Source organism: Ursus americanus, chromosome 12 (assembly GCF_024610735.1).
Source record: "Ursus americanus isolate L20-20 chromosome 12, mUrsAme1.1.p, whole genome shotgun sequence".
In the NCBI taxonomy this organism is placed as follows: Eukaryota; Metazoa; Chordata; class Mammalia; order Carnivora; family Ursidae; genus Ursus; species Ursus americanus.
This window is the reverse complement of record NC_142138.1, coordinates 864573-890295: the sequence shown is the minus strand read 5'-3', so window position 1 is coordinate 890295 and position 25723 is coordinate 864573. Positions and strand designations below refer to the sequence as shown.

Sequence of the window (25723 nt, the reverse complement as noted above, 5' to 3'; positions counted from 1 at the left end):
AACATTGGCTTAGATCTGACTGTGCATTTTTGTACTTTATTGTTCATCGCTGTTTCCTATGTATCCTGTCTTACCCTCTCTTGAATTACTTATTCTGATACAGTTTTTATTTTATTGTAGTAATTCCTTGAGTAATTGTTTTAAGAAAAGATAAGTGGGTGGCATACTATTTTTAGTACTTCTCTCTTTGGCTTTGAGAGGGGGTGGAGTAACGGATCCTTTAACCCTTTTTCCTCAGAGCTCTGCAGTCTTTGTTGCCCTCTGGCAGTTAATGAAGGGATGTCAAGCCCAATGTCAATTTGATTTTCAAAATCTGGGGACAAAGCTGCTCCTCTGATTACATCACCTCCATGGAGCTTTGGCATCTCCAGAGAAGATAGGCAATGTCGGGATTTGCTGAGGGTTGAAAGTCTCCTTTAAAACAGATATGTCAATGTGGGGCTTCATCAGGATCATGCAAGGAATACAATCCAACAGACTGGGACTGAGAGGAACAGTGAGGGGGATGTTGAGGCAAGGCAAGGGACTCAAAGAATCTTAGGGTACAAACTGTTGATTGACGAGCTGATGGATCCTTCAGGAAGTTTCTGTCATGAGCAGTCAAGCCATCTGTCAGGGCTAGAGTCTCCTGGAAGAACAGCTGCTAATGAAGACAGTAAAATGTGGGGTAGGTGGTTTCTTTTCTCCTCTCCTTCCTACTTTGGTCTCTTTGGAAACCCAAAGGATTCACTCATTATCCTTGCATTTCAGCAATTCCAGCCAGCCGGCCCTGCCCCAGCTTCCACGGCCTCTGAGCAGGATTCCCTGGGAATTTGGCAGGTGGGCCTTTGCCTGCCCCTGGTGGGCGAAGCTTGCTTAGCTTTGATTCGATTTTCTGTCATTCCTCCTTGTCTGCTTTTCTTCAGACTTGCTGGCCAGCTGGTGCTCCCCTAGAGCTGTACTTACTTGAACATTTCTTTTTTTATTTCACTGGTGTTGAGGGGAGAAGAGGTGAACACACGGGCTCCGTTTGCCCTGTAGAACCCCAGGTGTGTGTAACATTTCCTGGTGACCCGGATGCAGGTGTGTCCACCCAGCTCTCACCTGCGGCTGGAGGCCAGGAGTGGCGGTCTAGTGGTGCTGGACTCTCTGGCGGGGGGCAGGGGAGGGAGCAGTGGCTTGCTTCCTCCCTCTGATCCGGTCCTCCCCTCCAGCCACACCTCTGGTCTTGACCACATTACCTCACTGATTAAAGTGATGTGGTGACCTCACCCCACTGCAAGATCAAGTCCAGGCTGTTCCATACACCAAGTTCTCCCCCTGGCCAGCTCTTGCCTACTGCCCCTCATATCCAGCCACATGGACAGCACGCAACTTGTCGAACATTCAGCCAGTTTGGGGTCCCCTGTCTATGTACCCTTCTTACTGTTTGAAATACTCCCTCTTTCTCTCTCATACATTCAGACACCGTCAAAATTGACGGGTCTTTTCTTTATGCCTTCAAGGTATAGTATCTTCAAACCGGTGACTCTATGCGTCCCTTCATTCCTGGCCCCTCCCCCCACAATTGTGATCCCCTTGAAGGCAGGGACTGAATCTTGACTCTTTCGTGTCCAGCACTTACCACTGGGCTTGACCCAATGGGTGTTGCATGAATATCTGTTCAATGAATGAGCTACCCAGTTAGGTTCTAAAGAGAATCGTTCTACACCGACTGTGCTTGAGACCCTGTACCGGTCTCTAGGGGTGGGGAGTGGGTCAGACTGACACCACGGAGGTATGTGCAGCCACAAGACCTGCAAGATTCCTCGAGTCTCTGTGCACAGCAGGCACTGTTATCTATCTTAAGAGGCACAACAAATGTGCTCTGGGTATTCTGGGGAGGCAGGACTTATGTCCAGTTTTTGGGGGGCTGGCTGAGTCTTTTGAGGAAAGATGGGCAGAATTTGGCCAGGTAGGCTTGGAACAATCTATTTTGAGATCAGCCGTGCCCTGTAACGTAACCTAATCACGAGAGTAAAGTGCACCGTATTCACAGGCCTGGGGATCATGCAGCGTGTGTGCACCAGGGGGACAGGAAACCTCGAGGGCCATCTTGGAGTTCTGCCTACTTACTGGTGGAGAAACAGGGGCCCTGAGAACTTAGGGGCCATGTGCAAGATACAACAGGGTGCCAGGGCCGCCAAGCCACAATGTCTCCCCAGGGGACATGGGGATCTAGCCCAAGACAAGCAGCTTGGGAGGACCTGTGGGGGCCTGGGCCTCCTGGAACCAGACAGAGATTGCTCTGTGTCTGAAGAAGTTGACCAAGCAAACTCTTTGACCGTACTTTTCGACCGTCCCCTGCAGGATTCGAGGCACCAACCCAGCAGCCTCTAACTAGTTCATGGCGGAGCCTCAAGAGATACTGGCCAGGCCAGCTCTCCCTTCCAGAGGGCAGAGCAGAGCGTGAGAGGAAGGCCACTCAGCGGAAGTGGACATGAATGCTGGTTTCCAAAGAGAACAGTGTTTTAGTTTTGGTCATCGAAAGTGGTGCCTTCAGCACAGGTAAGAAATGGGCTGTCATTGAGTACGCTTGCTGGGGGCACCATTTTGGTCTTTCTTGCATGAGCTTGCTAGTGTTCTTCCTCTTTCAAATGTATTCCTCTTTCAAATTATTAGTATTATTATTATCATCATCATTATTATTATTACTATTGCCTTCCTTGAGCCTCTGTGAAAATTGGAAGTCCTCAGGACTTCTTGGCCAGGAGTAGAGACCTTGAGGTCCAGCACTCTTTCCCTGCCCCCACCTCATCTCACCATTGTCTTCCTAGTTCCTCAGTTTCCGTTCTGTCCCTGGCAACACCTCTTCTCAAAGTACCACAGCCCCCCACACGCCAGCCCACAGGCCAGAGCTCCACAGTCTTCTCTGCTCCCCTCTCCGCCTGCCCCTATGATGGCTCTTGCCTGAAGAGCCCCTGGCTACCCCCTCCCTACCCAGGGGAGCACAGTGGGTGTTGAAGACTGAGCCACATCTCTTCAGGACCCTCTCTGTGGTGAAAAATTGAAAGGATGTCGGGTTCTCAGCCTGGCTACATGTTAGAATCTTCCAGAAAGTTTTTAAAAAAATTCTAGTAGCAGGGCCCCACCTCCGGAGATGCTGACTGAATTCACCTGGGGAGGGGACCTGCATGGGTAGATGTCTGTGTGTCTGTATAGTTGACTCTTCAGGAATGCACGGTGGTCCCAGGTTAGGCTCAGGTGGTGGTTGGGGTCAGCTGTGCGGGGTTAGAGCTCTATGGGCTGGGAATCTGTCTTTGGACGTTTTGTCTGGCTTTGGGGTGTATCAGAATCACCTGCATAGGTTGCAGGGGTCGCCTGGTTTTAAAAAAAGAAAGAAAAAGTAGATTCCCTGGCCCACCTGTGTTCTCTGAATCAGACTCTCGGGATCGGGCTACAGAAATCTGTATTTTGGTTCAGACACGGCCAATGGTTGGGGCTCCAGGCCTCTTCCGCAGCGCTCTGGTGAAGCTCACCCTGCGTTTGGGTCTTCGGGCTCCGCGGAGTCCCGGGGGGGCTTGGCCGCCTGCGTGCGGTGAGCGCTGCCTCATGGCCGTCCTTCACGTGCCCCCTCGCTTACAGACGGGAGGGGAGGGCCTCGCCGTAACTGCCCGAACCACAGCTCAGCTGCGCCACGTGGGTCCTCTAGACCCAGGCCGTGAGCAGGGCTCCCCGGCAGAGGCAGAGCAATCACCCCCGCCCTCTGAGGAGACACCGAGCATTTGTGCCTCCCTCTGAGAGGAGAGCTTTGATGCGGTGCTTAATGGTGGAGGCCATGGAGCTTCCTGAGTTCAAAGCCCAGCTCCGGCACTTACTGATTTGGGGAGGCGTTTACTATATGGGAGGCCAGTTGCTTGGTCGCCTTGCTCACCTCTCTCGCTAGTCCAACGGGCCGGTCATGGCACCCACCACACAGGTTGCTGTGCAGATACAGGAAAGGCCCCTAGAATTTTTCTGGACACGTAGTAAGGGCTCCCCAAATGTGAGGCAGCCCTGCTGACTCGTGCAGGCAGGGTGGCCCCCTCTCTGCCCTCCTGGCTGCCATGCTGAGACCCGTCTGTCATGCTCCGCCCTCTGGTCCCCAAGAGTCAGAGTGAAGGAGAGCGACCAGCACTGCGTATGGGGCCTGGCACTTTATAGACGAACCCCAGTTCTGCTCAGACCCGAGGGAGTCTTGGTTCTATTGTGCTTCTTGTAGAGATAAGGAAACCGAGCACAGAGAGGTTCAGTCATTTAAAGACGGTCACACCGCGAGAAGGAGCAGCGCCTCCTCGGGCCTCCCCAGCGCTGTCTTTCCACCAAGATGCATCCTGAAGAAAAGCAGTAACAGCTTCAAGAGTGACCCTTCCCCAGGAATATCTACATTTTAATAGGAATCAGTAGCCCCATGCGAAATGGGTCCCCTTCCTTGGCACCCTGGGACATCTCATGCCTCAGTTTAGCGGTTGTTTCCTTCTGCATATGTCACAGCCTTGGTGAGTCTCCTCCGCCGGTGGTCTCAGGGCACTGGGTTTATTTAGCTAGGTGTGCAGGAAATACGTGGACTGGGCTGGAAGCAGAAACGTCTGAGGGATGCAAGAAGAGATATGGGAGGACCATCAAGGGGAGTACGGGGGAAGGGGGGCATGGGGGGATCCCCCGCAGACCTGGCATTTGCCCTCCCCCACTTCACTGCTGAATTCCAGCTGCGTGGAAGCATCGCTAAGGAATGGGACTGGTCTAGAGGGAAATGAGCCCGTCAGTTCCAGCAAGAAATCTGGTCCCCGCCCCTTCCTGTGCTCTCCCTGGGGAATAAAAGCCTCTGTGATTAATGGGGTGCTGACTCAGGGCTTCTGGAGTGTCCAGGTGCTCATGCCCCCCCCCCAGCTGGCACAGCCACCCCAGCCACCACGGAGGGGGCTAGAATAGACGACATCTGAGGAAGGTAGAGGGCTCGGGCCTGGGCAGGTGGGTGTGCCGGGTAGGAGCCAGCTGCACGCCAGACTTCGCGGGCGTTGCTGACTCCCCCATGCTGGGGAGGTCCATTCGCACCATGTGAGCTCAGGAATGGCTAGTCTGAGATTATTCGAGGGCAGGGAGATGTGGCATCCTGCCTCTCCCTTTACTAGGGACCTGGACTGGGTCTCTCCCCAGAATACACCTGATTTCTGAATAAGTCAAGATGAATCTAATTTGAAAACAGACAGGAAAGCATTTTCTCAGCAGCAAAGCTCTCTGCAAGGAGTTTGCCCACTTCTGTGGTCTTAGAAGCCATTGTTAAAAGTCAAATCCTGCATGGCATGCCAGTAATAGAAAACAGATTCAAGTGCTAGTGTGTTAATATACATTTATCATTTAAATCCAAAATTTTGACATCTATTTATAATGAAAGCCCATCAATACACACACTGAAATCGCAGAGTCTAGGTCAGGGATTGACAAACGCCTGCCCATGGGCCTAATCCAGGCTGTTGCCTGAGTTTTGTAAATAAAATTTTATTGGGACACAGTCATGCCATGAATTTCCACATATTTTATGCTCTCCTGCTCTCATGGCAGAGTTCAGTAATTGGGACAGACTTCTTCTCCCACAAAGTCAAAGATACTTGCTGTTGGGTCCTCTATAGAATCTTGCTGGCCTCTGTTCTGGAATCATTTTATCGCTTACAAACGTTCACATCTAACATTGCTTTCTTACTTTTGCTTGGCTGGGCTGCGCGGTATTAAGAAAATTCTCGATCCTATCTATACGATGATGTGAATGGTAACAGACCTCTAATAGCGTACGTTCCACCCAGAATGGTCTCCAGTTCAATGTGATATAGACATTGGGGAAGGAGCAGAAGGGAATTCTGGCTTGCGTCACTGACAGTATCAAGTGACCGCTTGAATCCCTTCTCATTACGACACTCGGACAGGAAGCCCGCAATCAGTGATGACGTTTTTGTGATAATCCACATACCGCATTCTCGCATCATGGAAAGTTGTAGAGTATACTTGTTTGTGTGGTTTGGTGTCCGCGTGTATAGCCCCGAATGTAAGAAGCAGCAACATAAAGATGCCAGGGACGAGCTCCAATCTTCGAAGACATATTTTAGTACTGAAGTTCAAGGTCTACGCGGGCTTTTGTCTGAGCCCTGCGCAAACCAGGTTAAAGCCGGCCACCCCTACTGTGTGTACTTGGCATGTTACTGCGACATGCTGTAGAACCCGTGAGAACGTCCAGGGCCCTTTTCCAGAACAGTTTTCTGTAGGAGTCCTATAGTTTTGGAATAGAATGCTTGAGTGACACTTGGGACACGTCTGTGGAGCCGTTTGAGAGGCGCCCCTTCAGCAGATACTGGCGGTTCTCATTCCTGTGCTTTACGGAGAAGGGCACTGGGGCTGGGAGGCAGAGGGGGAGGCGTGGAAGGCGGGGGCAGGGGTGATGCTGTGGATGGTGGGGGGAGAGGGTCACAGGACAGGGGGCCGCAGCGGGGGGGCAGGGGCGGCTCAGTGCGGGAAGAAGTTCTTGGGAAACAGCGAAGCCTCCTGGGCTCCTGCCAAAACGGGGGTGTCTCCTAACGATTGTTGATGACCTAAACACAACTCCCAGGGCCGCCCTAATGACTTCCAGCCATCAGCTTGGGAGAAGAGGTCTGGAGGAAGGTGGGGAAAGTAGATTATGCGCAGAGAAATCCAAGGCATGGGGTCAGGAGATAGGGAGGGAGTCCACAGATGGCTCCTCAGCAGCCCGCAGAGAGCCCTGCGGCCACTTGGCAAATGCAGGTGTGGGCCGGGGAGAGGGGGCAGGACGGCAGAGGGGACAGCTGGCTCGGCGTGCGGGTTTCTATGGGACGAAGGTCTTGTGCGTGACCTGGATGGGGACCCATGTCCCAGGGAGGTGGCGGCTCAGGTCGGCAGTCGCTTTGGGCGTTTGAGGCAAAGCCCGCAGAGTCAGGAATAAAATCCAGGAGTCCCGGCTCCCAGGTGCCTGCCTTCCCGGGTGGGTGCCAGCAAGGGAGGGGCCGGCCCGGTATCTTCAGGAGACTGTGGGCTGGAGAAGGCCTCTCAGGGATAAAAAAGCACCAGTTCTTTCTGAGGTTTTGCTGCTCACCCCATCGAAAAAGAACATTTTTAGATTTTAAAAGGATGACCTCATTTTTTTCTTATTTACATAGCCCTGTTTGTTTATATAGTCCTTTAAAAATAGCGAACGTGTGCTAAGCTTAGGGCTCTCTCCCACCACCAGCGGCAGAGCCACCGTGTGGGGAGAAACACCTTTTTATCTAAGAGAGGGCAGCCTTGTTTCCGAGGACAGATGGGAGCAAAACGGGACAGGTAGGAAGTTTCGTGGTTTTTCGTGTCGCTTTTCCAAAATAGCCACACTCCTGCCTCCCACTTCCTGCCTGACTCGACTCAGGGAAGATTTTCTCTTGTAGAAGACTTGTGTTCTGTGAGTTGTCAGGGAAGCTCGGAGGGGTCTGTCAACAAGCAAACATGCTTGACCCCGAAGACCTTGAGCTTGGCACTGAGTTTGCGTTCTGGCTCCGCTGCCTACCAGCTGTGTGACCTTGGGCAAGTGGCTTCACTTCCCTGTGTCTTCTCTGTAAGAGGGGGAACGACACGACCTGCAGTTGCTGTGCAGGGCAGGGCAGACGAGGGAATGTGTGGAACGAGCTTAGCCCAGTGCAGGCACACGGCGGCTCTTAACAGATCTCTTGATAAACAGCAGCTCTGGTGTCACATCCACCCCCCACCTGGACAGTTACACTAACCTCCCAACCGCCTTCCCTTCCTGCCAGCTCGTCTGCCCCAGCCCATCCCTACATTGTCCCAGAGCAATAGGAAGATAAAAATCTGACTGTGCTGTCCGCTTAAAATCCACCGGTCCCTTCCCACACACGTGGCAGGGAGCAGCCACACTTTTCTTCTGAAATGGCCAGATAGTAACTATTTTCAGCTTTGTGAGCCTCACGGTCTCCTTGCACCTGCTTCCCTCTACTGAGCGGCGTGCAAGCAGCCATGGATAGTGTGTAAAGGACGGGGCGTGGCTGTGAAACTTGGTGTGCAAGAACAGGCAGCGGGCTGGATCTGCCACCCCTGACCCACAAGAAGAGCCTGGCTCCTCCTCAGCTCAGCTTCCCCAGCCCAGCCCATTCCCCTTCTCCATCCTCCTCCCTCCTCCTCCCCCACTTGGTGGTGCTGCTGTGGAAGGGACTCTCACACTAATCCTTTTCCCCTGAGTTCCTTCCTTCTGGATTCTCCTTCTCTGCCCCCCTCGTCGCCTCCCCCAGGACATTAGGAACCTTTGCTCTGGGACCCTGTGGTACCCTCTCTATATTTCTACTCTGGCAAGTACGCAAGTACCCTCTGTCTGCTTTACAGGGCGCACCCCTCGCGCAGGAATTCTTCCCCTCCTCCTCTGTGTGCCCCGGGGGTGTGCTGGAGTCTTGCGGATGCTCAGCAAGGACTGGGGTTGAACACGAAGATCTCAGGAGCTGTAAGATGGGCGGCTGCCCCCGGGGAGCTTACAGTCTGGACAGGAAGCTCAGCAGGGAGCTGGTGAGAAGCCCGCCAGCAACCCAGGAGGGAAATGACAGGGAAAGTGCCCGCTGGGGAACCCAAGACAAGGTGTTTCTGACCTTCATGGAAGAAGGAGAAGTCATTTAAGTTGGACCTCGCAGGGTGGGAAAGAGACTTGCAGAGAGAGGGAGCCCAGGAAGGCTTTCTGTGCTGGGGAAATGGCAAGAGAAGAGTTCTGGGTTCAGGCTGGTGAGCGGATGGACCAGCCTGGTGACCGTGGAAGGCCCCCTGCCAGAGACTGACCTGTGCCTGGAAAGCAGGGTGGGGTCTGCTCAGGGACTGCAGGGATGGAGAGGGAGTTTGAACTTTATCTCATGAGCCAGACTTTCTCCAAGTGCAGTTCACAAACCAGCCTCCTACAATAGTACCACTGGGGTGTTTCTTTAAAATGCAGATGCTATGGCCCAGTCTCAGGAGGCTAGGAGGTTGGAAGGGGTTAAGGCCGTGGTCTGTAGGAGGAAGACTGCAGTATGGTTGAAGGTGATGGTCATAAGCATTCTTTAGACTGGCATCCCCTGTGGATGTCACTGCCAGGCCGGGGAGAGGAGAAGCAGGAGTGGATCATCTTTCCCAAGAGCGGAGAAGGACACCCGAGCTCAGACGTGACAAGTGACTCACCCAAGATCACTCTGTGACTTTACTTGCAGATGTGGGACTGGCTAGTTTGGACTAGGCTTCCTCTCCCAATCTCAGGGTCTGGGGTGGTCCTGCAGGTCCCACAGAGGGAGGAGGGATGGGCATGGTGAATGTCCCCAGATCTCAGCACAGCCTCGCACACAAGACACTCAGTCAGTGAGGGAATGGGTGGGGCGGATGGGTAAATGGGTGATATAGGGGAAGAAGAGTGGAGTTGTGGGGTGTTTCTGAGGCTGTAGGCCAGGAAGTGTAGGAGAATGGCTCCCCCAGAGGGAGAGGGGGAGTGACCAGGTGGGTGCTAAGCATATGGTATTCGAGAGGCCAACAGGTTGTCCAAGCTGAGCCATTGCCACTGGAGACGCAGGCCTGGGGTGTTCCAAGGCAGGGCAGGGGATGTGTGCAGCTGTGGGAGCTGAGAAATGGGAGGGAGACAGGCAGGAGATTAAGGACCGGAGCCTGAGGCAGGCACACACGCCTCTGAGAGAAAAGGCTCTGGTGAAAGAGCCTGAGAAGTGGGCGAGAGCAGAGTCAGGATGGAGGAAGAGAGGTGTCCACAGCCAGTCACCCGGGAGCATGGTTTTGGCCCCTCTTTAGAATAGAACCAGCCAACCTCAAAGAAATTGTGCCATGGGTAAATAAAAATGCCCATCGAAATAAAACCGAAATCAGGAGTTTCTGATCACCGGAGATGCGTGCTTCCGACTGGCGTAGCTGCAGGTGCGGGAGAGCAAGTGGGAACCGGAGCCACCTGTCCACCTGTCAGGACAAGCCAGTCTGTCTCAGCCGGGGTTCTGGCTGGCAGGCTTCCTCGGGGTCGCTCTGTGGCTCCGGGCCTTGGTCTCCTCTCCCGGGTCTCTCTTGGCTCCTTCCCCTTCCCTTGTCTCTCTCTCTATTCACTCAGCAGATATTTATCCCTGAGAATAAAGTGCTGTGCAGAGGAGCTCAGTGGAGGCCCCCAAACCCAGCGGGGCCTACGCGTCTCCCACTGGGGAGCTTTTAAAGTGATAGAGAGGTTTTTGGACTGGTAGAGTCAAGGTACCTGAAAGGAGGGAGGGGCTGGCTATGCCTCAGTGGCACTGCTCTGTGGCTGCTGCTGGGAATCGGCCATTCTGCAGCAGCCCTGCCTGGGCCTGGCTCAGGAGGCACTGAGGCCCAGGTCTGGCATCCCCCATCAGGTCCTAAACAGAGAGCCTCTCACCTGGCCTCCCTGGAGCCTTCAGAGCCTCTCCTTCCATTGATCCTGCCTGTGCCACCAGACTCGTCCCCTCCCCCCACTCCTAACTCACTGGTGCTTTGGCACGGTGACACGAGGACTGCCATCACCTCCCCCCATCCTTAGAGGGGGACCCTCCTTAAAATCAGCCATGCCTGAACAGAACGTGCCACGCATTGTTCTAGGTGACAAGATGCAGATTCCTACCTCTTGGAGTTCCATTGTAGTAGGGGAAATAGACACCCATATTATCCCCTTGCCACATAATGTGTATTTTATATCCTCTGTAAAATAAATATACAGATGTTATCTTGTACTTAGGTGAAGTACCCAATGTGTGGTGAGATGAGCCAGGAAAGAAAAGAACCTGGTGGTCAGGGTGGGCCTCGGAAGGTGGCATTTGAGCGAAGACCTGAGGGGTAAGAGAGAGAGAGCTGTACTCTCTGGGGAAGGGTGTTGAGGCAGAGGTGTGATGGGGGGTTGGGGGGGCGAGGGGGGGCAAGGAGGCCAGTGTGGCTGGAGGGGTGGGAGTGGAGGTCTAGGAGGAGAGGAGGCTGGAGAGGGGATGGAGGAGGGGGTGGGCAGGTAATTGAGAAGTCCTTGGAGGTCTGCTGAATGTTCTGAAAGGCCCCCCCTGGCTGTGTGTGGAGACCGCACAGCAGGAGCCCAGGGCAGGAGGGGAGACCAGCTGGGAAGCTGATGTCGGCACCAGGAGGTGATGGTGTCGCGGAGCAGGCTGGCGGCTGTGGAGGCGGTGGGAAGTGGTTGAGTTCTGGGAAGTGTCTGGGATGTGAGGTGTGAGAGAGTCTGGGGAGGCGAGCCCTGCTGACAGTCACACTGACTCAGTCTGCTCTCCGGCTAGTCAATCCCCCATCAGCCTCAGTTTCCTCATCTGAAAAATGGAGAAGTGGGAGAGATAACATCCAATATCTCTTTTGTTTGGAAAACTCATTCCTCAAGCTCCAGGACTCCCGGCTGGGGTAGCTGGGGAGGCTTTGTGAACACGGGGTAGCCCTTGTGCTTTAGAAAGAGGGGCACTCGACTGGCACCACTGACAGAGGCTGAGGGGCAAGAGGGGCATGCCGGGCCTGAGAACGGCAGGAGCAGAGTCCTGGGAGGCCAGGCCACGAGGCCCGTCAGCGATGCCTGGGGAGCAGTGGGCAGTCACCGTGGCTGGGGCCCAGGGCCTTGGTAGGAAGGTGCCAGATGGACTCAGTACACCCTTTGGAATAAACCAGCCATTTCGGGGCCTGAGCATTTTGTTGCAAACATGGAGGCCCTCAATTTTGAGCATTTTCAGACGGACACGCTCAGGCAGGAAGGAGCAAGGCTGGCTCCCGTCTGGGGAGAGTTAACCTTCTGGCCCAGCATTGCATAACCACAGAGACTGCTGAGTGCAAGGAGACTCTTCTGTGTGGCAGCCAGAGTGGCAAGCCTGGTGGCTCCGGGCTCTGGCACCGTCCCGAAGCGGAGCAAACAGCCCTCCCTTCCCAGATAATGGCCCTCATTGAGCATTGTGTCCGTGGCCAGTGCCCAGCACAGGGCCGCTCAGCCTGGGTAAGTTTCCTCTCTTGGCTTCTTAGGGAAATATTTACACTGTGCCTTTCTAGTAAAACGGCTCCTAGGGACCAGCAGGCAGAGGGAGCTGGAACCAAGCACCCCCGGTGACCCGGCTCCCAGCTCCCACACCCCACGTGTGAGCCTGGGCTGGTCATTGCCCTCCAGGGTTCATTTGTAAACTAAGGCATTGAGCTCGAAGATGCTTGAAGGTGTGTCCAGCTCCGAAGTCGTTGGGGTTTTCCCTAATTGAAGAATGAGCTCCATTTTCTTACGTGGGGGATAGAATTTGGTTGGTCGGTCGTTATCTCAGGCAGGCATGTGTGTGGCTTGGGGGCTGAAGAGAAGGACTCAGAACCCTACCTACTTGGATCCCTCCTACTGCACCATTGACATCAGAAAAGACTCTGTCCCTCTCCGTGTGTCTTTCAGTGGGGAGGAGGTCACCCCAAAGGGTACTGCACTTTAAGACGTATCTGGATCAGCCACAGGGGACACGTAACCACGGTATCAGAGGAACAGTTGAGGACTCTAGGGAGGAGAAGACTGTCCTTAGCCATTATGGGGTTTGTCCTATTGACGAGGGCTCAGAGCTGTGTCTTCAGGACAGAATCAAAACCAGGGAGTGAGGGGCGCCTGGGTGGCTCAGTTGTTAAGCGTCTGCCTTCGGCTCAGGGCGTGATCCTCGCGTTCTGGGATCAAGCCCCACATCAGGCTCCTCCGCTATGAGCCTGCTTCTTCCTCTCCCACTCCCCCTGCTTGTGTTCCCTCTCTCGCTGGCTGTCTCTCTCTCTGTCAAATGAATAAATAAAATCTTTAAAAAAACAAAAACAAAAACCAGTGAGTGAAAACCACACGGTTCATTCTTAGGAAGATGCCGCAAACAATAGGCCCATAGCTATTCCCACGCGAAACACACATACCTTTTGACCCATGGTCCCATTTCGGGGAACCTGGCCTACGGAACAAGAGCACCAGCCTGTAAAGATATGTGCACAGAGGATGTTTATCACAAAATTCCAGTGGCACGAAGAATTAGAAAAATATATGAAAACTGAACAGTAGGGGAGTCTGAAGATGTTCTATCCAAACGGTGGCCTGTCGTTCAGCTGTTAAAAAGAATGAGACAGACCCGGAATCTATTCAGGAAGGCAATAAAGAGCAGCGATTGGGAACACAGGGTCTAGAGACAGATTGCCAGCGTTCAAATCTGGATCCCACTATGTACGAACTGTTACACGACCTCTCTGACCATCAGTCTCCTCTTTGGTAAAATAGGGATTATTGTAGTGCCTGCCCTACAGGCCTGATGCATGTGACGTGCTTATCACTGTGCCTGCCATATACTAACTGCTCAAAAAATGTTGGCCTTTGACCTGGAAAGACCCTCCATGGGAAAAGTAGGTGCAGAGAAATGTGCACAGAGTGATTCCATTTTTACAAAAACAAAAAATGACTCCTTTTGCAGAAAAAAAAAAAAAGCCAATTGCTGTTGCCCCAGGTCGTGAGTAGTCTCCTGAAAGCAGTCCCTAAGGGAGGCTTACAGCTCCTATGGGAGCTCGTGCCAATGCCCTAGAAAGTTCCTTCCAGCCTCAACACTCTGAGACTGTGGTCCGCTTTGGCAGTCTCAGAGTACCCCCTAATCTGGCATTTGGCCCCCAGAGAGTCTGTTGCTCACAAAGTATATACATGCCGAGCCTTGTCCTTTTGCAGCTGGGGACAGAGATGTTGGTTGGTGGCTTGGTGTTGCAGAAACTCTCATTGCCTGGATGGGGCCCTCATCAGTGGAGCCCGGGGGTTCTCCACCTGTCTTCTCTTGTGTGAGCCACGCCAGCGATGCCGTGACCAGGTTTGGGATGCGCCGTCTGCCTTGGTTGGCCTCAGTCATGCTCAGACTCACCCCCCAAGTGCCCCAGGCTTTGGAAGTGGAGGGAGAGGTGACAAGCTGAGGAGACCACGAGCTGGGGTGTCATTTCATCCACTTCAGTTAAAGTCACTAGAGCCGCAGCACAGAGTGTTATGTTAGCAGAGAAAAAAAACCGCGCTTGTTAAAGTGATACTAGATTTATGGTGTATTTGACAAGTATATTTAAATTTTTAAAAATATTTCAACCAAATAGTGACAACAAAATAGGCAATAATATAATCAACAGCAGAAAATCTACCCCCCGGCCTGAGAAAGACTTCGGCAAATACAGTTGGCAGCCACTACGCCATCCCAGGGCTCTCCCTCCCTCCAAGAAGGGATCGTCATCCTGAACCTGGCAGTAACAGCACCCTCGTGTTTTCTGAGCACCTGCTATGTGCCAGGCAGAGGGCCAGGTGTGGGATTTACCCTGGTGGAAAAAGTAGACGTGGCTCCTGCCCTCATGGGGTTTGCTGTGGACTTGGGTGAGACCCCATCCCTCCACTAGCCAGCCTCCCTCAGTGAGCTCCAGTCTTCAGTCATATAAATGTTCACCCATCCATGTAGAGCAGCCGTGAAGGTGAGGCTGGGAGGCTCCTGCCATGGACGCTGTCACTGGCCTTGTGATTTGGGACAAGTCCCTTCTGTTCCCTGAGCCCCAGCCTCTTCCTCTATCACATGGAGGCTTTGGGCTTTAACTTGGGCGCTGCTCAAGGGCCCTTCCCTTGATGGAGTTTGATGAGAGACCCTAAACCAGGGCTGGCGCGTGGACCATCTCCATCTCTCCATCGGGTGGAGGATGGGGGAGGACTTCGTGTCCACAAAGGGAGGTGTGCCCGGTGCATCGAGAGTCAGGGGTGGGGGCTTATTTCTCAAGTGCAGGACACAAACCACTAGTAGAACATGAGATGATTTTAGGGGACATGGGTGAAATTCTCTAGGCTCATAGTAATGTCTTTTATTCAGTAAAACCCTGTTGCTGAGGGGGAGCCCGTCTTCTAACAAGTCAGACTCGTCAGACGTAAATGAAAATATCACATAAATAATGGAACAGATGGCATGTGTTTCTGGCAAAACTTGAAATGGTGGTCACCAAATGGCACAGTGTTTCCCCAACAAGAGCTAATGATGTAAAGCGTGGGGCCCACCTGTATCTACATGCCAGCAGACCCAGCCCGGTCCTGGCCCTTGGGAGCCCCAGGAGTATCAAAGGAATGACTTCATGGATGTCTCCCCATTGAAAACAGCATGAGACAAATTCCCTTCAGATCTTAGCGCCAAGAAGAGCTGTGCTTTTTCTGAGCAACTGGCGTGTTTGTCATCAGGACACTGAGAATGTTCAGCTGTGTTGTCCTTTCCTCTCACTGCCAGGAAGCTGCACCCCAAGTCTGGGGCCTGGACTCAGCCACTGTGTGGGGCCTTCTCCCCTGCTTATCCACGTTCTTCTATCCCTCTGGTCTAGACCTTGTGTCTTCCATTTCCCCCGGGTTGATTTGTGATTTTTAATTAGTGCTCTGATTTTGTTTTTGTAAACCTCATCAGATGCTCTGTGGAATAAAGCAAGTTAAAATTGCAAACAAACAAAAACACAAGAGGAGAATTAACTGTTAATTAATTAATCAATTTATGGACAAACTGCCTAAGACCAAAGCGTTCTTGGCTCCACTCAGCCTGCTGGGATTTCCTGCCAGGAGTGACTTCCCAGCTAAAAGGAGCCCTGGGTTAGAGAAGGTGGTAACGCAGTTAGGAGGGCTACTGTCCATTCTGCACCCCAAGATCTGAGCCAGCAAGCCCTGGGGACCCACACCTTCTGTTGAGCTTTGAGGCCATCTTAGATATGGGACTGTCCCTTCAAACTCAAAACAGCAGGTCCAGGACTGGTGGTCTTGACACACCTCTCTTCCCACCAGAGAATGGGGTTTGCAGGCAGCTGTTCCCTTGGCTCTCCTGAGGACCCCACAGGGGTCCCCTGCCAAGGAACATTCCAAGTGCAGTCCCCATGCCTGACTTGTTCCTAACCACTGGTTCTGCTCCCGGCCCCACACTGTCCGTGCTGTGACTACTGTCCGACTCCCACACCGCCTGGTTCCACACATCCGCCACCAGACCCCATGCCGTCCTGATGGCTCATGCTGGCTGGCTTCGACCTGGGTGTCACCCAGGCATTATGGCCTTAGAACCCCTGGGGCCCAGGATGCCATGAGAAACACCATGGGATACTGATATTTTTAAAGCAAATGACTAAAAATATGATGCTAAATGAAAGAAGCCAGACACAAAAGACCAAGGATTGTAGGGTTCCATTTATATAAGATGTCCAGAATAGGCAAATGCATAGAGACAGGAAGATCAAGTAATGGTTGCCAGAGGCTATGGCGGGGGCGGTGGAGGGGAACGTGGAGTGACTGCTAGGGGCACGGGGCTTCTTTTTGGAGTGATGAAAACGTTCTGGAATTAGATAGTGATGACGGTTGCACAATCTTATGAATACATGAAAAACCACTTCATTGTACATTTGGAAGGGTGGCATTTACGGTCTGTGAATTACACTAGACACCCCCCAGTACACCAGGTTGCCGAAGTTGTGTTTACGAGAACGACACTCAACATTTAGAAAATTCGATTCATTAACAGATTGACCTACCCTCTAGTTTCAGAGATGAAAATACCCCCTTTTTTCTGGAAAGGAACTCAGATAACTTCTGTAAACTACTCGTCAACTAAGGTTTTCCACAATTCTAACTTCACTCGTTCGTTCATTCATTCATTCATTCATTCATTCATTCACAAACACCTGTGAGTGCCTGTGGGGCGGGCACAGCGACCATGAAGGGGATGAAAACAGAGCCTCTGCTTCTGGACACTGTAGCTAAAGATAGGACACGTGAGACCCTTAGCTCAACACGGGGCACAGAATAAACCAGCTGGAGCCCAGCCCCTCGCAGGTAGTAAGCAATCAAGAATGGGCCACTGTCGTTGCCACAGGAGGGGGGAGGCCGTGCTGTGTATGCCCTGGGCAGGAGGGCAGGGGCGTGATCCTGTTTGGGAAAGAGACATCACTCACTGGGGCCAAACTTATTGGGAAACCCGTTTGAAGAGGATTGTCCTGAGTCAGAAGGATTGGGAGCTCTGGGAAGGGAGTGTGCAGTCCCCGCAGGGGAGTGAGCAGGGCTGGCGCTCTGGGGACATGATTCCTGGCTGCCTTCCACCACTGCCTTCCCAGGCCACCCCGGCTTCCCCTTCTAGATACCCCAGCGCCTCCAGGGCCCTGTGCTGCTGCATTCACCCTGCCAGGCCCGTGCTGGCTGGCAACCGGCAGAGGCTGCCCCATTTCTGCAGGATACACAAGAAACGCTATTGGGTCTTCTGAGGTTCTGGACAAAGGAAAAAGGACACCAGGGTTCCGTGGTCTCTGCCCATCTTCTCAGGTGCAAAGATGAAGGGTGGGGGCGGGGGCTGGCATCGTCGGGTTCTGGAGGGAGATACTTAGGTGGGTGATTCTAGGCCCTGGTTAATCTTTTTTCATGTCAATAAACCCCTCGTGGTTCTTGAGCTCAGTAATGTCAGCCCCCCTCTTTGTAATTATCCCGGTTGATTCTCAGTTTGTCCTCTTATCACGAGATGTGATTCATCTTTCTCCCAGTGCCAGTCCCTTGGTCAGTCTGTAGCTTATCTTTTCTTTGGCTCTTTTCCTTTTGCCTGAATCAAAGGCACTTGGTCCTAGTTCGTTCTGCAAGGTGGAACTTGGGTGTTATAACTCTTTTAGTTTAACGTTGGTCTCTTCGCTCCCTTATTTGTTCACAGTGCCCTGGGCAACCAGAGACCTGTGCTTGGAGCTTTGGGAAGCACAGAGCAGTGATTCTCAAAAGGCCCACCTCCTGCCCTGCACCGCCAGGCCATGCCTTCTGCCAGGGTAGAATTTTCAAAATCACCTGGTCTGGTTTCAGTTTGGATGGAGAAAAAGATGTGTGGATTGCAAATGAGCCTTTTCTTTTTCTTTTTCTTTTTTCTTTCTTTCTTTTTTTTTTTTTTTTTTGTAATTCAGTCTCAGAAAAATTAGACTTGGCAACATCTCCTTGTTTGACGAACACTGAACTAGAGAGGTTTAGGGAACAGGTAACAAGTCAGGAAACGCAGAGGACTGCTCCCTTGGAGGTCACAAACAGTGTATTCCCCCAACTGTTTCTGGAGCTTAGGTGTCATCAGAAAAGGAAGACCCAAAGTGAGAATCCCTAACAAGAGCCTGTGGTCAGGATTCAGTAGCTATTGGACTAACCTGAGCTGCGGGGTGGGGTCCAAGAAGCTGGGACTGGTTGTAGGCTGACCTCTGGGGTCCTCCCCTAGATTGAACAGCCCTTTGCTGACCTGTATTTCCAAGTGGCTCTATGAGCCTGGTTTTCAGGAACTAGTTATCTTGTCCTCTGGCCCACCTTACAGGGTCCCTTTCAAGAGTTTGACCTGATTCCCTCTACCCAGTGGGACTCCCCTAGGCCACCTGCTTCAGTCCCCTCTCTCGTTCTCAGTGGTTCACCTACCCGTGGACAAGCATTAGTTATTAAGCACCATTTATTTGTGTGTCTGCCGTTGTGCTGGGTGCTTGGAATGTGATGGTGATTGAGAGAGGCTCCTTGGCCTAGAAGAATCCTGTGTCTTTGGAGGAGAAAAGTCTGTAGACAAACTACAACACAGTGTGAGATGCACAGAGGTATTTGACTGAATGTTAGAGGGACTCCCGAAGCTTGCTGGAGGGTTTGATGTCTGGGGTGGTGAACAGTCAGGGCTCTCCAGAGAAGCAGAACCAACAGGATGTAAATACATGTATTTAGAGAGAGAGAAAGAGATTTATTTTAAGGAATTGGCTCATGTGGTTATGGAGGCTTGGCAAATCCAAAATCTGCAGGGTGGGCCGGCAGGCTGCAGACCCAGAGGAGTCGTAGTTCGAGTCCAAAGGCTATCCATCTGCTGACAGAATTCCTTCTTGCTCAGGCGAGGTCAGTCTTTGTTCTAGTCAGGCCTTCCACTTATGGGATGAGGTTCACCCATATTCTGGAGAGTGTCTGCTTTACTCAAAGTCTACTGTTTTTAATGTTAATCTCATCTATAAAATACCTTCCAGAAACATCTAGAATAATGTCTAGGTACCATGGCCCAGTCAAGCTGGCATATAATATCAATCATCACAAGTGGGTTTGAAGGACACTGAGGAGTTTGCCACATGTCTAGGAGGGACAGGGCATTTGGGGCAATGGGAACGGTGTGCATTCTGAGAAGTCTATAGCCCCCTGGGGTGAGAACACATAGGCTGGAGGGAGAAGGGGAGATACGAGTCTTGAGTTGCAAGCAGGAGCCACTAAAGAGGCCTTTGGAACCATGCCATGGAGCACGTACTATGTGGGAAGCCTAAGGGGTCTTAGGAAGGGGAGCTGTGATGGACTAGAGACAGCCTTTGGGCAGCCTCCAGGGGATGGGATGGAGCCCCTCTCTCCCAGCCCTTAGTGCAGACAACTACATGACTCTCAGGTCCGTGGGTGGCAAGGTACAGAGAGTTGGGTAATTGGCTACCTACAAAGGCTCTTTCCAGAAGCTGAAAGAGGACAAAAGCAGCATGCCCGGTGGCCCTACAGTGGCTTGCAGACCTCTTGGGCAGTCTGGTCACTGACTACTGCCTGGTGGACCACAGGCTGCCCAGGCAAGCCAGACGAGCTATTCCTGCCCTTCGTGGAACTGGGTGGGCTTGCTTCCCTCAGTGTTGGGACCATCACGTACACTATCCACAGAGATGGATGCTGTGGGGTTCTAAGCTGATGGCCCTCAGCTGGAAGGACCCATTTTCCTCCTGATGCATCAGGATCCTGGAAAGGGCATCGGCCTCTCTGCCAGTGAACCACAATGCATGATTTCCTAACCACTGGCACTCAAGTGCCCAGCTCCACATCCTAGAATTGTCAGGAGATAAAGGCAGTTTTGAAAGGATGACATCATAATATTAGAAAACAAGATAGAATTTTGGTCCTTCCATGGACACAAATGTTGATAAGTCTTAGAAAGATAGGAAACCCATAAGATTGCATAGACGGAGAAATCAGAGCAGAAGACATTACAGACAAGACCCCAAAGGCCTGAGAGATTTTCTATTCCAGAAAAGCTAAGCATTGTTCAAGCCCAAAGCCAACAAAACAAAGAATAGGTATGGGCTGCCACCATTTCAGAGTCTCTTGAAGAACTTTTCAGATGAGCAAGTACAATTCAACCCCTCTCACTTTCTACATATGGAGGCAGGTGGCCAGTGGCAGGCCAAGCCCTAGAAATACTCTCTAAGGCAAGTGATGGGACCAAGGTCTGAGACCAGCTGAGAGAATCCAGACTCCCTACCAACCCAGTATGGGGGCAGGGAGCATGCAAGAGGCATGGGCAACCTGCCTCCAGTGAAGTCTACTACCATGCCCACTGCAGAGTAAAGTCCTTCTTTCAGCGATTGCTGGAGTCCCCTGGCTGGCTTCCTCCTCACTGTCCTTACAGGGAGACTTGCCATCATAATCCTCCACCCTCTTACATAGAACCCCTTCCCCCAATAGGATGAGTTCATGATTTCATCATCACATTCAAGGACAAACCTGTCAGAAAAAGAGACCAGAAACCTCACAGGAAGCCCTATCCAGTTAATTATTTCATCAATATACTCTTCCTCTTCTTATATAGTGATGGATATTTGATCAGGCCACATGGCCACCCAGCTGGAGACTACATTGCTAAGGCTCTCTAGCCGTGAGGTGCGGCCCTATGGCAAGTGTGACCTGAAATAACATGTACAATTTCCATTCTTGCTATCCCTTTCCCCTTTCCTGCTGACCACTGTGTGGACATGATGCTGTAAGATGGAAGCCAATTGCTGTGGATGGCAGAAGAGCAAGATCAAAGATACCCACACTCTCAAGCCACCATATCAGCCCATGGCCACTTACACTCAGGCTTACATAAGACAGAAGCAAATTCCTGGCTTGTCTAAGGCATCTTATAGTTGGGTCCTTGTTGCAGGAGCTGGAACCTGTATCCTTGCACATATACTAAATTCACAATGCAGTCTTACATACACAAATAGGATCACCAAATGTTGGAAGAAACCAACAGCAGAAAGAGAAGGCCTAAAATGGGGAAAAAAGGAAAAAGAAGAGCTCACTCCAAAGGAAATAGATGCTTCAAATATAAGAGAACTCAAAAATCAATAATCATTAGTATCCTTGGCAATAATTGAGATGATTTCATTTAATGGAAAGGAACTAGTTGCTATAAAGATGGAGTAATCAGAGAAAAGGAAATAATTATTGAAGATTTAAAATATAACTCCTGAAAAAAATTCAGTGGCTGAACTGAATGACACAATTGGTATGGATGAAGACCAAGTTGGTGATCTAGAAGTTAAAACTAATATCCAAGAAAGTAGAGCAAAACATCAAGGAGAAAAAATTCAGATCCATATAGGCCAGATCTAGGAGGTTCAGAACCCTTCAAATAGGAGACCTAGAAGCAGAGACCACAGACAATGGCAGAGGGAGAGATAGAAATAGTCAAAGAAATAACAAGAGAAATTTCCTGAGTTGAAGAAACACACAGAGATTTAAAAATTGAAACAGCATACTGAATTCAAGATACGAATTAACGAAAAGGAACATTTAGACCCATCTTGCTGAAATGTCAGAGTATCCATGGTGAAAAAAAAAAAAGCTTCCAGACAGAATAAAATCTTACATCAGCATTTCTCATCAGTAAAACAAGATACCAAAGGACAGTGGAGCAATGTTCTCAAAACCGTGGAGGACGTTGATTTTGAACTAAAAATTCTATCCTTTCAAACTTTGAAATCAAAATAGAGATTTTTTTTATGTGTAAGATCTCAAAGTTTCTTATTCAGTCAATCTATTTTTTTTCCTGGGGAAAAAACAGAAGCAATAATGAAAATATCCTGGAGTTATTTCTCTCAATCAAAAATGGAATCCAAAAAGGTGATGACATGGGATTCAAGAAGTGAAAGAAGCTATAACTACGCTATTGGAAGATGTGTTGGTTCTTTACTTATGGTAGACTTTTCTTGTGATGAAGTTTCAGTCATGTGAAATTACATTTCTTTTTCTTGAGTCCATTTATACAAAGATCTCACTCACCCCAGGGAGTGAGATCTTCATAAACATATTGTTGATTAGCTTCAAGTTTTAAAATTGACCTAAGTCTATAGACTAGACTTAATTATAATATACAAGAAATGTAAGTGTTATGCAACTTGGAAATGTAAGAGTAATAATATATAACTAACAAAAATTTGAAGGTGGATGGAGGAAAGGAGGTGGAAAGAAGAGTATGTACACACATTTCTTCATTATTCATAACAGAAAGTGGATAGATACTGTCTAAAGTTGACAGACAAGGAAACAGCAATCTAAGTATATTATTTGAAGCTGTTTAAGACAACTGCCATGACAACCAATATGTAATTATCAAAAATGGTGAGATGGTTGGAAGGAAGTTGGGGAGAGAGTACATACAGAAAGTTACTCAACTTTCATAGCAGAGAGTCAGTCCCATAACTGAGTGGGGATGGTTTCAAATTCTGGAGCCTGGAAGACAGCCGACTTTGAGGAAATTAATAATTTTAGAAGAAGTGAATTCCATGACCACACCAGTACTGGATCTCATCACTACTTGCTGCCACACAAACATACCTGTTCTGCGACTCTAGGCATCAGATGTGTCATGACTATGGGAAGGCTTATCCGTTCATTCAACAAACCTTGATGGGGAACTCATTGAAATAAACATACCAGAAGCCTGATTTGATCCATGTCCTTGGCTGCTTCTCCCACCACTGTGCACTGCACACCTGGCCCTCTAATGCTGGACTGCTCACCCCCTCACACACCCAGGGTTTACCCTAGCATCATCCTGCCTTTGCCCACACTGGTCTCCTTTTCTGCCTGATGAAATCTGTTTGTCCTTCAGAGCCCAGTTTACCTTCTCTATAGCCGACCTTCATGATCCCTCTCTTCCCCACCAACCTGTACTCAGAGCCCATTACCGTCATGGCATCTACCACACCTTATTACCTGGTTTTGTTTGTGTCTCTTTCCTTAAAGGCTTCGTATCTTTTAAGTGCAAAGTCCATGTCTCTTTTTTTAATTGAGGCATGACATACATATAATTATGTACACATATCATAAGTGTACAACACAAAGAGTTTTTACATATATATATACCTGTGCAATACATATGTAACCAGATCAATATCTAGAACATTTCTATCACCCCAGAAATCTCTTGTATTTCCCTTCCTAGTCAATATCCACCTGTCCCACCAAAGCTAACCACTATTCCAATTTCTAATGCCGAAAAATTAGTCTTGCCTATTTTTAAACTTCAGTTAAGTGGGTTTATACAGTATATAGTCTATTGTGTCTGAATTCCTTGCTTGTTATTATATCTGTGAGATCCATCCATATTTTTTCTATAGCAGTACTTCGTTCTTTTTTATTACTATGTAATAATTCTTGTATGAATATACTGCAATTTATCTGTTTTATTCATTGTTGGCATTTAGATTTTTTTCAGTTTTCTGCTATTATGGATAAAGCTACTGTGAACATTCTTGTTTGTGTTTTATGACAGACAGATGGATGCAGTTATGTGAGATATCTTCTTAGAAATTGAATTTTGGAGTCATTGGGCAGGTGTGTGTTTGGCTTGGAAGATTTTGCCAATCAGTTGTCCAGATGGTTGTGTCTATTTACCTTCCCACCAACAATGTACAAGAAGAGTTCCAGTTGCTCAACATCCTTGCCGACATTTGGTGTCATTTTGTTTGTTTCATGGTAGTCATTCTGATGAGTGGGTGGTAGATTTAATTTATATTTCCCTAATGGGTAATGGTGCTGACAACTTTTCATATGCTTATTGACCATTTAGACAACCTGTTTTTTAAAATACCTGTTCAAATCTTTTGCCATTTTTAAAAATTGTGATAAAATACGTATAACATAAAATTTACCATCTTAACCGTTTCAAAGTTCAGTAGTATTAAGTATTTTCACATTGTTGTGCAATGTGAATGAATCTCCAGAATTCTTTTCATCTTGCAAAACTGAAACTCTATATTCATCAAGCAACAATTTTTTCAACCCTCCTCACCCCTCAGCCCCTGCCAACCACATTCTTTCTGTCTTTAAGAACTTGACTTGTAGGTATCTCGTATAAGTGGAATCATACAGTATTTGTTTTTTTGTGACTGGCTTACTTCACTTAGTATAATATCCTCAGGTTCATCCATGTGTCAGAATTTCCTTCCATTTTAAGGCAGACGAGATAATATCCCATTGCATGTATATACCACATTTTCTTTATCCATTCATCCGTAGATGAACACTTGGGTTCTTCCAACTCTCGGCTCTCGAGATTAATGCTGCTATGAACATGAGTGGACAGACATCTCTTTGAGACTTTGATTTCAATTTTTTGGAGTTTATACCCAGAAGTAGACTTTTTAGATCATATGGTAATTCAGTTTTTAATTTTTTTGAGGAAGCACCATACTGTTTTATAGAATCTATACCATTTTGCATTCCCATCAGCAGTGCACAGTGGTTCCAGTTATTCCACATCTTCACCAACACTTTATTTTTTCTGTTGTTTTTTTAATAATAGCTATCCCAGTGTGTGTGAGGTGATATCTCATGGTTTTGATTTGCATTTCCCTAATGATTAGTGATATTGAACATCTTTTCATGTGCTTGTTGGCCATTGGTATGTCTTCTATGGAGAAATGTCTAGTCAAGTCCTTTGCTCATTTTTTAATCTGGTTGTTTGGTTTTTGGTTTTGAGTTGTAGTTCTTGACATATTCTGGATATTAACCCCTTCTTACATAATGATTTGCAAATATTTTCTCCCATTCTGTAAGTTGCCTTTTTACTCTGTTGATTATGTTCTGTGGCACACAAAAGTTTTAAATTTTGATTAAGTCCAGTTTATCTATTTTTACTTTGATGGCCTATGCTTTTAGTGGCATATCCAAGAAATCGTTGCTAAATCCGATATCATGAAGTTTTCCCTCTTGTTTCCTTCTAAGAGTTTTATAGTTTTAGCTCTTCCGTTTAGGTCTTTGATCCATTTAGAGTTAATTTTGGCCATTTTTAATCGGATTATCTACCTTTTTACATTCATTTTTAGGATTTTTCTATATTCCAGGTGAGTCCTTTGTTGAATATGTATCACAAATATCTTCTCCCAGTCTGTGGTTTGTATTTTTATTCTATTATTAGTATCTTCTGATGAACAGAAATTATGTGTTTGGCTTTGAAGATTTTGCCAGTCTTTAGAAAGTTTTCTTCAGAAGTTTTTCATTTTAATGAAGTCCAATTTATCAGTTCTTTCCTTTATGATGATGTGATTGTGCATTTTGTAAACTGTAAGAAATCTTTGCTGGCCCCAAGTTCATGAAAATATGTTCTTGTGTTTTCTTCTATAAGCTTTATTATCTAATCTTTTGTATTCAGGCTAATCATCCTTTTCGCATTAATTTATGCATGTGGTAGGGGTAGGGCCCAAGGTTTATTTTTTTTCCCACATGGATATTCAATTGCTTTAGCACCATTTATTGAAAATACTCTATTTCCCTCACCAAATACAATAGCACCTTAGTTACAAATCAGGAAATTGTATATGAGGGGGTCTGTTTCATTACTCTGTTGTTTCCATTGATGTTTTTCTTTTTGTTTTTGTTTTTGGTCTCTCTTGTGTTGGTACCACACTGTCTTGATTACTGTAGTTTTATAGTAAGGTCTGTAATTTATGTCTGTTTTCATAT

General features: G+C 49.0%; 1 protein-coding gene across 5 annotated transcripts in view; it reads left to right on the top strand.

Annotated features, from left to right (window-relative positions):
* Positions 1–25723, top strand: part of HIVEP3 (HIVEP zinc finger 3) — a 451785-nt gene that overhangs the window by 359245 nt on the left and 66817 nt on the right. For all 5 annotated transcript variants that reach the window (XM_045799842.2, XM_087865782.1, XM_087865783.1 and 2 more), the window contains one exon: positions 2329–2526. The gene's annotated coding sequence lies outside the window, so the exon portion shown is untranslated. The remainder of the gene's footprint in view (positions 1–2328; positions 2527–25723) is intronic.